The sequence below is a fragment of the Somniosus microcephalus genome, unplaced genomic scaffold (genome assembly GCF_052327205.1).
Source record: "Somniosus microcephalus isolate GS21.2 unplaced genomic scaffold, FLI_Smic_1.0 unresolved_chr1, whole genome shotgun sequence".
Classification (NCBI taxonomy): Eukaryota; Metazoa; Chordata; class Chondrichthyes; order Squaliformes; family Somniosidae; genus Somniosus; species Somniosus microcephalus.
Genome location: NW_028225179.1, coordinates 91,653,713 through 91,667,090, shown reverse-complemented (window position 1 = coordinate 91,667,090; position 13,378 = coordinate 91,653,713). Strand labels below are relative to the sequence as shown.

The 13,378-nt window shown below is 45.4% G+C and overlaps 1 pseudogene across 1 annotated transcript in view; it reads left to right on the top strand.

Annotated features, from left to right (window-relative positions):
- The first annotated feature begins 1,395 nt into the window (after positions 1–1,395).
- LOC147095592 (zinc-binding protein A33-like) overlaps positions 1,396–13,378 on the top strand; it is a 63,306-nt pseudogene continuing 51,323 nt past the window's right edge. The window contains exons 1-2 of the transcript XR_015074574.1: positions 1,396–1,792; positions 2,105–2,229. The product of XR_015074574.1 is annotated as a zinc-binding protein A33-like (transcript). The remainder of the gene's footprint in view (positions 1,793–2,104; positions 2,230–13,378) is intronic.

Sequence of the window (13,378 nt, the reverse complement as noted above, 5' to 3'; positions counted from 1 at the left end):
ACCTCAAACATCCACTCCCTCCACCACCGTGGCTGCAGTGTGTACTATCCACAGGATAAACTGCAGCAAATCGCAAAGGCTTCTTTCACAGCACCTCTCAAACCTGCGACCTCCACCACCAAGAAGGACAGGGCCAGCAGGTGAATGGGAACATCATCACCTCCAAGTTCTCCTCCCAATCACGCACCATCCCGAATTGGACATACATCGCCATTCCTTCATCATCGCTGGGTCAAAATCCTGTAACCCCCGTCCTAATCATATTGTGGGAGCACCTTTACCACATAGACTGCAGCGTTTCAAGAAGGCGGCTCACCACCACAATCTCAATGGCAACTAGCAATGGGCAATAAATGCCAGCCTTGCCAGTGTCGCTCACATCCCGAGAATGATTTTTTAAATATACACCCGCATCTGATAATGATCAACTGTTAGTCAACCTTCTTCCTTCTATGGTTCACAATGACATGCTTCGAATAAGCACGAGACACTTAGTGCTGGATGATACGGAGCAGATTTTTTCATATACAGCACAGGTGATCTTTCTATACTATGGTTAATGGACCCACTGCCTATGTTTATTACACTAGACACTAAAGTTATACTTTAATCACTCATGGTTAATGTCGTTCCCGTCACTTATTTCCTTGCACAAGCATTTCTCGTAGATAACACTCAGACACTAAAAGCACAAGGTAAGCCAGGCTTGTATCTGTCTATCTTGGAACGCCAGCTGTTCCAAGATATAAGGAAGTTTGATTATTAACCCTTAACTCTCCAGGATGTCCAACATACAACTCTCCAGGATGTTCGCCCGCTTCCTGCAGGTGTTGTTGTGTATGTACCTTTAAGGGGGAGAACTACTTTTTACAGCTCCTGTATCCTGCAGTACCGGCAATGACCACACCTGTATATAAACCCTGAGTAGTGCTCTGTACAGTCAGTTGCAGTTTGAACCCTCATTGAGTAAACACCTGTTGATCATTTCCTGCAGTCTTTGTCTGATTATTGAAGGACACCACATTAAGATACCCGGATATAGCTGGTGTACTTTCTCCGGGCCACAGTAAAGGTGGAACTGGTGGGATTTCTGGCAGGGGAGGGGTGGAGATGTCATTCCGCTAGTCTTTGAGGGACATCACCATGGAAGGGCTCTCAGCCCATATTCCAGCCCTCACCCAGACTTACATCCTCAATCCACGCCCCCAGGCCCAAGAATGTTGGTGCCTTTGTGTTTTATAAATTTGACATTGAAAGAAATAAAGATTTGCCAGAAAAAGTTTGCCTGATGACAGTGTCCCTTTAAGAGGACAGATTGTGAAGTGAGTTCACAATAAACTGGGAGAAATGAAACTGAAAGTAAAGTGAGCGACCGAATAAGGAGCAGCAACTGAGATGGCCGTCAGTAAACAGGTCTTCACCCTGACAAAGGATTTAACCTGCCCCATCTGCCTGTCTCTGTTTATTGAACCGGTGCGACTGGACGGTGAGCACAACTTCTGTAAATCCTGTATCCAGAAGTGTTGGGAAAACCAGGAGCAGTCCGTGTCCTGCTTAGAATGTCGGGTGGTTCTTCCCGGGAGAAGCTACACCAGTAATAGCGTGTTGGCCAATCTCTCCAAGAAAGCGCGGCAGCTGGAGCTGAACCAGAAGCTGGAGGAGGGCCGGTCTCATTGTGAGGAACACAGTGAGAAGCTGAACTGGGACACGGAGAAGGAGCGGTCTCACTGTGAGGAACACGGTGAGAAACTGAACCGGGACACGGAGAAGGAGCGGTCTCACTGTGAGGAACATGGTGAGAAGCTGAACCGGGACACGGAGAAGGGCCAGTCTCATGGTGAGGAACACGGTGAGAAGCTAAACCGGGACACGGAGAAGGGCCGGTCTCACGGTGAGAAGCTGAACCGGGAAACGGAGAAGGGCCGGTCTCACGGTGGGGAACACGGTGAGAAGCTGAACCGGGACACGGAGAACGGCCAGTCTCATGGTGAGGAACATGAGGAGAAGCTGAACCGGGACACGGAGAAGGAGCGGTCTCAATGTGAGGAACACGAGGAGAAGCTGAACCGGGATATGGAGAAGGGCTGGTCTCACTGAAAGGAACACGGTGAGAAGCTGAGGCTTTTCTGTGAGGAGGATGAGACTCTGATCTGTGCCAGTTGTGTAGATTCTCCCGCACAATTAAACCACAAGTTCCTGCTGGTCCGGGATGCAGTGAGACGGTACAAGGTAAGGGGACATGGGAGGGGATGTTCCTCAACTCTCACCCTGGAGGCTGTGGTGTGGACCGTGGGATAGAGGGAGTGGAGTGATGGGAATCAGTTTCATTACAATATTTAAATAAAATAACTACAGGGCAAGAGATTAATTACAATATTTACATTAAATAACAATAGGGAATCGGTTTCATTACAGTATTTAGCTTAAATAACTGAAGTTTTATGTCCGTGAATGATTGAGACACGGACCAGCAGGAGTGAAAACAAAACAAGTCTTTACTGGTGGAAGTCAATAGTGAACTAAAAAAACAGAGGCTCTCTAGCGCCTTTTATGCAGGGGTGGTCACTGCCGGTACTGCAGTCTGAGACCAGTTATTCTATTAAAGGTACATACACAACAATTCCTCCCCTTTTAGATAAACAGTACATAACATTCATTTAACAACTAAATTATAACTAATTACAATCACAGTTACTGTTGCTAGATACATTGGTTAAGTTTAAGCAATTATAAGTTCAGTCTTTGAGGAGGCTTCCGGATTCTGTCTGGATAACGCCTCTTTGGGGTATCAGGTTCTTCTGGCAATGTTGAGTCAGGATCAAGGTCGTTGTTTGGTGCATCTACTTCCAATATTACCGGTTCTGCGGTAGCTGCAATTGGAACGTCAATTTCATTAACGGTGTATCAGATCGTGGTGTGGAGTTGACTTTTTCCAGTGAGTCTAGAATCTGGTCAGCTTGGCGTCTTACAATGCTCTCCCCAACGTCCACGGTATACATGAGAGGTCCTTGTCATGTACAAATCGTTCCTGGCTGCCATTTCTCAGTGCGGTAGTCCCGGGCCAAAACTGGTTGACCTATCATAAAACTCCGGGTCGGCCTTTCATTCATGTTCTGAAACTGCCTGTTCTCCACATCTCTTCTGACGTTTGGCTTAACCAAATCCAAGCGGCATCGTAGTCTTCGATTGAAGAGCATCATGGCTGGCGTTTGGTTGGTAACCGCATGTGCCGCATTCTGGTAGGCAAACAAGAAGTTGTCCACCTTGTGTTGTAGGGGTATATCTTCATTACACATTGCCTTGATAGCCTTCTTGAAAGTTTGGACAAACCTCTCGGCCAATCCATTGGTGGCTGGATGATATGGGGCAGATGTGTAATGATTAACACCATTGTTCTTTAAGAACCTCCGGAACTCTTCAGACAAAAACTGTGGTCCATTGTCAGAGCAAATCTGTTCAGGCAGCCCATTCCTGGCGAATATGGCTCGTAAAACTGTGATAGTTTTTTCCGTGGTGGTTGAGGACATTTTAATTACCTCTGGCCACTTTGAATGTGCATCCACCGCAATTAAAAACATCGAGTCCATGAAGGGACCAGCAAAATCAATGTGCACCCTTTGCCATGGAGATGAGGGCCACTCCCATGGATGCAGAGGAGCTTGTGGTGGGGCGTTTTGGACCTTCTGGCATCCTGCACAGCTCTTGGTCATCTCTTCGATTTCTCTATTGATTCCCGGCCACCACACAAATTCTCTGGCTAAGTTCTTCATTTTTACCCCACCCAGATGACCCTCATGAAGCTCATTGAGCACTCTAACCGTCAACTTAGGTGGAATTACTACTCTGGATCCACACATCAAGGTTCCTCTGCACACTGACAGCTGTTCTCTTCTCGGCGAGAATGCTGGCAGCAGCGGTTCGCCATGTGCTGGCCATCCCTTCACCGTTAAATCATAGACCCGTGATAGTGTCGGGTCATTCCGTGTTTCCTTTTCTATGTTTGCATTCGTCACAGGGAGACATTCGACTATGGCCGAGTGGAATAACTCCATTGGATCCACTGCAAAGTCTTCTTCCACCGTCAGCAACGGTAGGCGTGACAATCCATCAGCATTCCCAGGCTGTTTAGTTCCTTTGTACTCGATGTCATATTGCTGTGCCCCTAGGAAAAGGGACCATCTCTGCAGCCGTTGTGCCGTCATTATCAGTACGCCCTTCTGAGGGTTGAAAATGGAGACAAGAGGTTGATGATCGGTTAGTAGAGTAAATTTTTGACCGTGCAGGTAGTGATTGAACTTCTTCACCCCCCACACTAGGCTGAGGGCCTCTCTGTCAATCTGAGTGTAGTTACGCTCGGCAGAAGTTAACGAGCGTGACGCAAAAGCTATCGGCCTCTCTAACCCATCAAGGAATTTATGTGACAGTACCGCCCCAATGCCGTAGGGAGACGCATCACACGCCAGTCTGATCGGCAGTGCTGGCTTGTAGTGAGCCAATACTTCCCTTGAAGTGATTAATTCCTTACTCTTCTGAAAAGCACGCTTACAATCATCACTCCATTTCCATGCTACCCCCGTTCGTAGCAGGGCGTTCAGTGGGTGCAAAACTGTCGACAAATTCGGCAAAAACTTACGATAGTAATTCACCAATCCGAGGAATCACCTCATTTGCGACACATTTTCAGGCGCTGGGGCCTTAACAACCGCTTCAATTTTGTCAGGGGACTTATGTAACCCCTCTTCATCAATCACGTGGCCATAATACGAAATCTGTTTCTTAAAAAATTCGCACTTGGGGCGGTTGGCTCGTAGCCCATGTTCCCGTAGTCTAGTGAGCACCTGTTCTAGGTTGTAAAGGTGTTCACTCTCATCTTCACCTGTCACAAGGATGTCGTCCAAGTAACACTGAGTCCCCGGAATCCCTTGCAGGACTTGTTCCATCGCTCTTTGCCATATTGCTGGAGCCGAAGCTACTCCGAATACCAATCGATGATACTGGTAAAGACCTTTGTGAGTGTTTATCGTGAGATACTTCCTAGAGGACTCTTCAACCTCCTTCTGCAAATATGCTTGTGCTAGGTCAATTTTTGTAAAACGCTTCCCTCCAGACAGTGAGGCGAAGATGTCTTCTATCCTTGGAAGAGGATATTGTACTGTGTGAAGGATTGGGTTCACCGTCACCTTGAAATCCCCACAGATGCAAATCTTCCTTGGCTCCCCGGACTTATTGCTTAACGTTTTTTTCACGACCTTAGACAAAACTCCCGCCTTTTCCAGATTCTCCAGCTCTGCCTCGACGGCTGGGCGAATTGCATATGGTACCGGTCTTGCTTTGAAAAACTTGGGAATTGCATTCTCTTCTATTTTTATCGAAGCGGTTATGCCTTTAAGCGTGCCCAGTTCTTGTTGAAATACTTCTTTGGCGTTAGCTAAGATTGTTGACAATCGTCCAGGAGTGACTTCTTCATCTTTTTTACCATCCACCGTCATTGCATGAATGGAGTGCCAATCTAAGTTTATCTTCCTGATCCATTCCCGTCCCAATAACGGTGGTCCACCATTTGGCAGTATGTAGAGATAGAATTTCCGTATTTTCTTGCCGTTGAATTCGACAGGCACCCTTATTTTTCCTCTGGGGTATACTTTTTGCCCCATATACGTCGTCAAGATGATGGATGTCTCTCTCAAGGGTATGTGTGAAAATAGCCGCTCGTATTCTCGTTGATTCATGACGGTTAGCGCTGATCCTGTATCCAATTCCACTTTTACTTGGGACCCTGCTATCGTGAGAGTGACCCAAATGGTTCGGTGATTCTCTTTTGCGATTACATTGTGAAGCTGGAGACAGCTTAGTCTCCTGTTCCCAGATTCACTTTCGCTCATCTGGTCTTCGGAACTACTGTCTGTCATCTTTTGTACTTTCTTGTACGGTTCCTTTTTGTAGTCGCTGGTCTTCTTCCCAGACTTGCAAACACGTGCAATGTGACCCATCTTCCCGCATTGCCTGCATATTTTGTCTTTGGACCAGCAGTCTTTCTGGTCATTGTTAGTTCTGCCGCAGGGATAACATTTTGCAAATCCCCGTGTCATTTCATTGGTGCCGTATTCCTGTGGTTTTTGTTGAATTTCTGCAGCTCCCCTGGCTGCGGCTTCATACGACACTGCCACGCTGAAAGCCTTATCTAGCGTCAGCTCTTTCTCTGAGAGTAACTTCTTCTGTGTTCCTTCACTCAGGAGTCCACAGACAAATTTGTCCCGTAGGGTATCTGCCAGTCCTGCTCCGAACTGGCAGTGCTTTGATAGCTTGCGTAGTTCCGTAAGATACTCAGCATTGCTCTCATCTTTGTGCTGAGTTCTCCTGTGGAATTTAAATCTTTCTGCTATCAACAGCGGTGCAGGGTTTAGGTGTTCCTGTAGGACAGCAACAATTTCGTTAAAACTCTTCGCTTTCGGTTTGGCTGGAGTAATCAGGTCCCGCAATAGGCCGTACGTTCTAGCGCCCATTAAGTTTAGCAATATCGATGCCTTTTTCCCCTCCACTATTTCGTTTGCCTCGAAATATACCTCGACTCTTTCCACATACGTGGTCCAGTCCTCTATTGTATTATCAAAAGCAGTGATGCAGCCAGTATTCGGTATATTGCAAATCTAAAATGGCGCCTCCCGCGCTTTGCCTTCTTCCCCGATTTAACAAAATGGCACCTCCCACACTTTGCCTTCTTCCCCGCTGTTGTTAGCGCTGCTTTCCACGGTTTCTAGCTCATTTAATATTAGTTTTTATTATTTTCCCGTCATGGAGCGGACCCTTTGGGACACTTCCCTCCCTCTTCTTAGGTCCGAATGCTGGCCGGCTGCGAAGCACCGGCCGCGACCTGTGTGCTCCACCCTCTCTCTCTCTCTCTGCCTCCCGACTCGCTGCCCAGCCCTGTTGCAGAGCCACCCGATCGAGCTCTAGCCCGCCGCAGCCCAGGAAGGATCAGTGCACTACCTGCCAAAAGCCCAATTAGCTGGGAAACCACAGACTGGGGAACTAAGCGTGGCTCTTGACAGTCTCTCCTGCAAGTTTTCAAACCGCTGATTGACGGTCGACGTCCGTTTCTCGAGTTTCTTTGGACTCTATTTTTTTTTTCTGGCTTCGACCTTCAACAACGTCATCTGAGGTGCTGGCGAGTTGCAGGTAAGTTCATTTCTTACTCGTCACCAGTGTAATGCCCGTGAATGATTGAGACACGGACCAGCAGGTGTGAAAACAAAACAAGTCTTTACTGGTGGAAGTCAATAGTGAACTAAAAAAACAGAAGCTCTCTAGCGCCTTTTATGCAGGGGTGATCACTGCCGGTACTGCAGTCTGCGACCAGTTATTCTCTTAAAGGTACATACACAACATGAAGGGAACCAGTTACATTACAATATTTGTTATATATAACTATGTGGGAATCATATTGCTGGCAGGTGCTCACACCATTCCCGGTATTCCCAGTGTCCTCTCACCCTATGGGAGCCAGACATTTTCCTCCCAGCCTCAGGAATCTCAGGGATTCGATCTGTAGTTCACACACTCGCCCTTACACACGCACATTCGTTGTTTAATAAAATACTCAATAAAAACTTCATAAGAACATAAGAAATAGGAGCAGGAGGCCATTTGGCCCTTCGAGCCTGCTCCGCCATTCAATAAGATCATGGCTGATCTTCTACCTCATCTCCACTTTCCTGCACTATCCCCATATCCCTTGATTCCCTTAATATCCAAAAATCTATCTATCGCTGTTTTGAATATACTCAACGACTGAGCCTCCACAGCCCTCTGGGGGAGAGAATTCCAAAGATTCACCTCCCTCTGAGTGAAGAAATTTCTCCACATCTCAGTTCTAAATGGACGACCCCTTATTCTGAGACTGTGACCCCTGGTTCTAGACTCCCCAGCCGGAGGAAACATCCTCCCAGCATCTACTATGTCAAGCCCTGTAAGAATTTTGTATGTTTCAATGAGATCACTTTTCATTCTTCTAAACTCGAGAGAATATAGGCCTAGTCTACTCAATCTGTCCTCATAGGACAATCCCCCCATCCCAGGAACCAGTCTGGTGAACATTCGATGCACTCCCTCTGTGGCAAGTATATCCTTCCTTAGGTAAGGAGACCAAAACTGTGCACCATACTCCAGGTGCAGTCTCACCAGGGCCCCATATAATTGCAGTCAGACTCATTCTCAAATCCTTGTGTAATAAAGGCCAACATACCACAAGCTTTCCTAATTGCTTGCTGTACCTGCATGTTAACTTTCAGTGATTTGTGTACAAATACACCCAAGTCCCTCTAAATACCAACATTTCCGAATCTCTCACCATTTAAAAAATACTCTGCTTTTCTATTATTCGTACCAAAGTGGATAACTTCACAGTTCTCCACATTATATTCCATTTGTCATGTTCTTGCCCACTCACTTAGCCTGTCTATCTCCCCTTGCAGCCTCCTTGCTTTCTGCTCACAACTTACATTCCCACTCAGTTATGTATCATCGGCAGACTTGGATATATTACATTTGGTCCCCTCATCCAAATCATTGATGTAGATTGTGAATAGCTGAGGCCCAACACTGATCCTTATGGTACTGCACTAGTTACAGCCTGTCAATCCGAAAATGACCCATTTATTCCTACTCTCGGTTTTCTGTCTGTTAACCAATTCTCAATCAATGCTAGTATATTACCCCCAATCCCATGAGCCTTAATTTGTTTAATATCCTCCTGTGTGGCATCTTATCGTAAGCCTTCTTAAAATCTAAATACACCACATCTACTGGTTCCTCCTTATCTATTCTGCTAGTTACAACCTCAAAAAACGCTAACAGTTTGCCAAACATGATTTGCCTTTCATAAATCCGTGTTATAAGAACATAAGAACATAAGAAGTACGAGCAGCAGTAGGCCAATCGGCCCCTCGAGCCTGCTCCGCCATTCAATAAGATCATGGCTGATCTGATCCTAACCGCCAATCTACTATCACAGAACCATGTCCTGAATCTAACAGAATTAGACACACGAAATAGGAGCAGGATCAGGCTACATGGCCCCTGGGCCCGCTCCGCTACCCACAGGGCCATGTACGATCTGAACCTAGATTCATGTCCAAATTCCTGCCCGCTCCCTGTAAACCTTAATTCCCTTTACTTCTAGGAAACTGTCTTTTTCTGTTTTAAATTTATGTAATGATGTAGCTTCTACAGCTTTTTGGGGCAGCATATTCCATGGACCTACCACCCTCTGAGTGAAGTAGTTCCTCAACATCTCAGTTTTGAAAGAGCAGCCCCTTATTCTAAGACTATGCCCCCTAGTTCTAGTTTCACCCATCATAGGGAACATCCTCCCTGCATCCACCCGATCCAACCCCTTCACAATATTATATGTTTCAATAAGATTGCCTCTCATTCTTCTGAACTCCAATGAGTAGCGTCCCAATCTACTCAACCTCTCCCCATATGTCCATCCCCTCATCCCCGGGATTATCCGAGTGAACCTTCTTTGTTCTGACTCGAGAGCAAGTATGTATTTTCTTAAGTATGGACACCAAAACTGTATGCAGTATTCCAGGTGCGGTCTCACCAATACCTTGTACAACTGAAGCAATACCTCCCTATTTTTATATTCTATCCCCCTAGCAATGAAAGCCAACATTCCATTGGCCTTCTTAATCACTTGCTGCACCTGCATACTAACCTTTTGAGTTTCGTGCACCAGGACCCCAAGATCCCTTTGTACTTCAGTACTTTAAATTTGTTGCTATTAAGATAATAACTTGCTCTACGATTTTTCCTGCCAAAGTCCATAACCTCACACTTTCCAGTATTGTATTCCATCTGCCAAATGTCTGCCCACTTACTTAGCCTGTCTATGTCCCCTTGCTGGTTTTTTATGTCCTCCTCACTCACTACTTTCCCTCCCATCTTAGTATCATCTGCAAACTTTGATATGTTACACTCGGCCCCCTCCTCCAAATCGTTAATACAGATTGTAAAGAGTTGGGGACCCAGCACTGACCCCTGCAGAACACCACTAGTTACTGATTGCCAGTCTGAGAATGAACCATTTATCCCAACTCTCTGCCTTCTGTTAGATAGCCAAACCTCTATCCATGCCAGAATATTACCCCCAATCCCGTGATTTTTTATCTTAAGCAATAATCTTTTGTGTGGCACCTGGTCAAATGCCTTTTGGAAGTCTAAATACACTACGTCCATTGGTGCCCCTTTATCCACCCTATATGTTACTTCCTCAAAGAACTCCAGCAAATTTGTCAAACATGACTTCCCCTTCATAAAACCACGCTGGCTTTGTCCTATTAAATTATGAATATCCAAATGTCCTGATACTGTCTCCTTAATAATGGACTCCAAAATTTTACCTACCACAGTTGTTAGGCTATAGTTTCCAGCCTTCTGTCCACTGCCCTTTTTAAATAAGGGTGTTACATTAGCAGTTTTCCAGTCTGCCGGGACCTTTGCTGAGTACAGGGAGTTTTGGAAAATTATTACCAATGTATCCACAATCCCTACCGCCACTTCCCTCAAGACCCTAGGATGTAAGCCATCGGGTCCAGGTGATTTATCCACCTTGAGTCCCATTACTTTACCGAGTACCACTTCCTTAGTGATTTTGATCGTGTTTAGCTCCTCCCCCCCTTTGGCCCCCTGTTTGTCCAGTGTTGGGATATTCTTAGTGTCCTCTACTGTAAAGACTGATACAAAATATTCATTCAGTGTTTTTGCCTTCTCCATATTTCCCACCATTAATTTCCCGGTCTCATCCTCTATGGGACCAACATTTACTTTGGCCACCCTTTTTCTTTTTATATATCTATAAAAACTCTTACTATCTGTTTTTATATTTTTTGCTAATTTACTTTCATAATCTATCTTCCCCTTCTTAATCAATCTTTTTGTTATTTTTTGCTGTTTTTTAAAGTTTTCCCAATCCTCTATCCTCCCATTAGGTTTGGCGACCTTATATGCCGTTGTTTTTAGTCGAAAACTATCCTTTATTTCTTTACTTAGCCACGGATGGCTGTCTTTTCTTTTACACCCTTTTCTTCTCAGTGGAATACATTTCTTTTGGAAGTTGTAAAATAACTCCTTAAATGTACACCACTGATCATGTATCGTCTTACCCTGTAATCTATTTTCCCAATCCACTCTACTCAATTCCGCTCTCATACCTTCATAGTCTCCTTTATTCAAGCTTAGCACGCTTGTTTGAGAGCCAACCTTCTCACCCTCTAATTGAATATGGAATTCAACCATGTTATGGTCACTCATTCCAAGGGGTTCCTTTACTGGGACATTTTTAATTACTCCTGTGTCGTTACACAGGACCAGATCTAAGGTTGCTTGCCCCCTGGTCGGTTCAGTTATATACTGCTCAAGAAATGCATCCCTAATGCACTCAATGAACTCATCCTCAAGGCAGCCCTGCCCAATTTGATTTGTCCAATTAATATGATATTTAAAATCCCCCATAATTATAGATGTTCCCTTATTACAAGCCTCAACTATTTCCTGAATGATACTCCATCCAACAGAGTTGCAACTGTTCGGAGGCCTATACACTACGCCCACTAGTGTTTTTTTCCCCTTATTATTCCTTACCTCCTCCCAAACTGTTTCATTATCCTGATCTTTTGACCCAATATCATTTATCTGCATTACAGTGATTCCTTCCTTTATTAACATAGCCACCCCACCTCCCCTTCCTTCCTGCCTGTCCTTCCTGATCGTGAAATAAACTAGTATGTTTAATTCCCGGGCATTGTCACCCTGCAGCCATTTTTCTGTAATGGCCACAAGATCTCACCCATATGTAGTTATTTGTGCCATTAACTCGTCTATTTTGTTACGTATGCTACGTGCATTCAGATAGAGAACTTTCAAATATGTTTTGTGACACTTAGTTCCTGCTTTTGCCCTTTTAATTACTTTACCTTTTACTCCATACCTTCTGCCTCTTCCTGACACGTTCTGGTTTTTAATTTCCCCACTGCTACCTAAGTCTATGACCTTCTCTGTTGTTATTTTTATTATTTGCTCTCTAGGAAACTCCCCCCCACTAGTTAGTTTAAAGCCCTCTCTACAGCCCTAGTTATATGATCCGCCAGGACTCTAGTCCCATCACTGGCAAAGTGAAGCCTGTCCCAATGGAACAGCTCCCTCCTGCCCCAGTACTGGTGCCAGTATCCCAGGAAGCAAAACCCATTTCTCCCACACCATTCTTTGAGCCACGCATTCAACTCTCTAATTTTATTTGTCCTAGCCAAATTCGCTCGTGGCTCAGGTAATAATTCATAGATTATTACCCTTGAGGTTCTGTTTTTTAATTTGACCCCTAGCTGCTCATACTCCTTTAACAGAAACGGCTTCCTAGTCCTATCTACGTTGTTTGTACCAACATGGACCACGACAACTGGATCCACCCCCTCCCACTGCAAGTTTCTTTGCAGCCCAGAGGAGATGTCCTTAACCCTGGCACTGGGTAGGCAACACAGCCTTCGGGACTCTCGCTCTCGGCTGCAGAGAACTCTATCTATCCCCCTAATAATACTATCCCCTACCACTACAACATTTCTATTTACTCCCCCCTCTTGAATGGCCCCCCGTTCCACGGTGCTGTGGACAGGTTGCTCATCCTCCCTGCAGTCCCTGCTCCTGTTCCCACAGGGAGTAAGAACCTCGAACCTGTTGGACAAGAGCAAGGGATGCGGCTTCTCCAGCTCTACCTCCTGGATCCCTGTACCTGCCTCACTCGTAGTCAAACCGTCCTGTCCCTGACCATGGGCTACATCTGAATTACTTAACTTCATAGGTGTGACCACCTCCTGATACACAGAGTCCAGGTACTTCTCCCCCTCCCTGATGTGTCGCAGTGTCTGAAGCTCAGACTCCAGCTCATCAACACAGAGCTGGAGTTCCTGTAGCAGCAGACACTTGTCACAGACGCAATCACTGTGAGCCTCAATGGGGTTCACCGGCTCCCACATGTCGCAACAGTAACACATCACCTGCTCCATTCTATGTAATTAATTAATTTTTTTATTGTTAGTTATGGACACCCTCTGCCCGATTTTAGATACTAGTATCCCCTTTAATTAATTGGATTTATATTAAATCATTCCCTCTAGTTACACCAGTTAAATGGTTTACCAACAGTCACTCTGCACCAGAAAGGCCTTATTAACTACAACCCACAGAGTTAAAGTTTGAAAAGAGCACCTAACACCCCACTTACCCTAACTCGCACTTACCCAAACTCACAGCACTCTTTGATGACTCACACTAGGACTGGTCTTTTTATACTGTTTGTTTGTTTACAGCCAAATGAGTCACCCCT